This window comes from Arachis hypogaea, chromosome 3, assembly GCF_003086295.3.
Source record: "Arachis hypogaea cultivar Tifrunner chromosome 3, arahy.Tifrunner.gnm2.J5K5, whole genome shotgun sequence".
Lineage (NCBI taxonomy): Eukaryota > Viridiplantae > Streptophyta > Magnoliopsida > Fabales > Fabaceae > Arachis > Arachis hypogaea.
The window spans coordinates 30,320,236-30,323,658 of NC_092038.1; the positions used below are offsets into that span (position 1 = coordinate 30,320,236).

At 37.8% G+C, this 3,423-nt stretch overlaps 1 pseudogene; it reads left to right on the plus strand.

Moving 5' to 3' along the window:
- The first annotated feature begins 2,850 nt into the window (after positions 1–2,850).
- LOC112792819 (5S ribosomal RNA) lies at positions 2,851–2,969 on the plus strand (annotated as a pseudogene).
- Positions 2,970–3,423: the final 454 nt, after the last annotated feature.

Below are 3,423 nucleotides of genomic sequence, written 5' to 3' on the forward strand. Positions count from 1 at the left end.
CAAATGCAATTCTCTCTCTCTTTATTTTTAATACTTCTTTCTATCTTTGTATATATATACACAATACAACATATAATATTAATATATATATATATATATATTATTGAGCTAATTATATTAATAATAGAGTCTTCTATTTATACATCTTTATTTTATATTTAATATATCTTTTATTTATTTTACAACACAATAAATAGTAAAAGAACCATGATGACAAGCAAATATGTGAAGAAGAAGAAGAAAAAGAAAAAAAAGAATGCAAAGAACAAGAAGAGAGCAAAAAAGAATAAAAAGAAGTGCGAGATATGAAAAGGTAGCATGTTCATATGCGTTAAAGCTCGTTTTTGTTGGGTTTGAACTAATTCAAAAAAATTAAATGTATAGTATCACTCTGTAAAAATATATGAGTTGAGCCATTATGTCAACGAAAAGGTAATTAATTAGCCAATTGTCAATTATGAATATTTAGTTTCTATAACTATATAAATTTATTTTCTCACCTTTAATCCAAAATAATTTTCTCACCGTTCACTCTCTCCTTTGCTTCGATTATTCTCGCATCCCGAAAATAATAATTTCTAAGTAAATAGTTATTGTGGCACTCCAAAAATTTTGATTTTGACAAAACGATACTCAAAACATGATAATAACAAAATAACTCTTAAAAAATATATTTCGTTTAATAAAATGATCTAAAAATGTAGTTAATGGTTAATTTATCTTGTCAGTGTTAATTTCTTTTATAAAAGTACTAATTTATTCTTACCTTCTCTTGTAAAATTACTTATTTATCCCCTCTTTCTCTTATTGCTATTATCTATCATCATTTTTCCCGCTCCTTCACCACTATACCCATATCTCAGTCCACCTCCTTTGTCACCCCCTATCTCCACTTCCACAACCAACACCACAACCCCAATCTCCACTTAACTTACTACTTCTATCCCTAGTCCCTGTCACTATACACATCATTACAGCAGTCACACCCCACAAATCCTAAATCACTTTCTCATTCACCATTCACTATTTATAGTGCCTCCGTTCTCTATATACATCACCCATCACTCATTACTGTTCTCTTCTCTCACACACTCAAGGCTAACACAATGTCCATCATTCACTATGCCTCAAGCTCTTACTCTACTGTCTGTAATTTTCTGTGCTTGAAGTTCTGTTGTCCGCATTTCACTGCACCTCAAACTCTGCCGTTTGTGATTTACTGTGCCTTAAGCTCTATTGTTGTCTCGTCTCGTGAGTTTTACAACCATCAAGTCTCATGTCTTCGATCTTCCTTCTCCACCAGCATCGTCGCCTTCATCTGTTTGTGACTGACACACCGTCTTCTTCTTCGAGTTATGTGGTGTTGTCGTCCTCTTCACCAATCCCTGCTCTTCGTGGTACCATTTATGCTTCTATATTCTTTGTTTTTTTTTCTTGGTGTCCATGTATTCCTTGATAATAATTCTTCAGGTAGTGCTAAAATTTGTTCCTTCAAATAGTTATTAATTTATAGCACGCATATTCTTTTTGGTCATGTGCACTCTTGGTTTTCAAACACCACTCCTGTGAGAAGGATACCTAAAAACAGAACTTCAGGCCAGATCCTCATCAGGTTCCCATGAACCCCGCAAGGCCTCGCAGAACGAATCACTCGATGCCAAGCCGCATGCATATGACAATTGTGTGCATGTAAATTGGCATGCGTGATCTTACCAATACTAATGCATTAGATGTCATCAAAACTCCGCAATTAAATCAATTTATTGTGTTGAGCTTGTTTGTTAAAAAAAACTCCATATTAAGCGTGTTTGGGTGAGAGTAGTACTTGATGGGTGACCTCATATGAAATCCTTGTGTTGCATCTGTTTTTCTTTTTTTTTTCTTTTTGGTCATGAACATTCTTAGTCTTTAAACACCCATATGAAGAGGAGGATATCGAAAATCGGGGTTCCATGGCCAGATCCTCGCCAGGCTCTGGGGGGCCGCAATGCCTTGCTGATTGAATTACTCGATGTCAGATCGCAATGCTTATAACAATTGTGTCCACATGGATTGGAAAGTTTGATAATACTAGCAGTAATGGGTAATGGACCAGATCATATCAGAACTCCGCAGTTAAGCAGGCTTGGTCTAGAGTATTAGTTGGATGGGTGATCTTTTTGGAAGTCCTCATGTTGCACCATTTTTTTGGTGATGCATACTCTCAATCTTTAGACACCACTCTCGTGAGGAGGATTCCCAAAAGCATAACTTCATAGCCAGATCCTTGCCAAGCTTCCATGGGCCTCGCAAGACCTCGAAGATTGAATTATTCGATGACGGGCCACATGCTTATGGCAATTTTGTATGCGTACATTGGCAGGTGTGATAATTCCAGCAGTAATATTCCAGATCCCATTAGAACTCTATAATTAAGCGTGCTTGGGTGAGTGTAATACTAGGATGGATGACCTCTTATGAAATTTTGTTGTACCACTTTTTTTTTTGTTTTGTCATGTGCACTCTTGGTCTTTAAATACCATTCTATGCAAGGAGGATACCCCAAAGCGGTGTTCCATAGCCAGATCATCCACAGGCCTCCATATGCCTCGCAAGGCCTCACAAATTGAATTACTAAGATGTTGGGCCTCATCCTTATGACAATCATATGCGCGTACATTGATAGGTACGATAATATTGGCAGTAATGACTGGATACCATTAGAACTCTTTAGTTATGCTTACTTGAAAAAGAGTAGTACTAAGGATGAGTGACCTCTTATGATGTCTTCGTGGGCTTGCAAGTCCTCACAAATTGAATATTTTGATGCCGGACCACATTCTTATGACAATTGTGTGTATGTTCAATGGCAGGTGCGACCATACTTGTACTAACGCATCATATCCCATAAGAACTCAATCGTTAAGCATGCTTGGGCGAGAGTAGTACTAGGATGAGTGACCTCCTGCGAATTCCTTGTGTTGCACTTCTTTTTCCTTTTTTTGGTCATGTACACTCTTAATCTTTAAACACCTCCTGCAGAAAAGGATACCAAAAAGCGGGGCTATGTGATCAAATCTTCGCCAAATTACTCAATGTCGGACAACATGCTTATGACAGTTGTGTGCACATAGATTGGCAGGTTCGATAATGCCAACCGTAATGCACCGAATTCCATTAGACACCACAGTTAAGCGTACTTAGGAGACATAGTACTTGGATGGGTGACCTTTTAGGAAAACCTCGTGTTGCACTGCTTTGTTTTTTTGTTCATGTGCATTTCCAATCTTTAAACACCACTCTCGCAAAGATGGTACCCAAAAGCAAGGCTATAAAGGCAGATCCTTGCCAGCCCTCATGGGACCCGCAAGCCTTGCAAGATGGTATCAATACATTCAAGCACTGAGCAAGCGGGACGAAAGCCTCTCGACCTTGCCAGGCAAT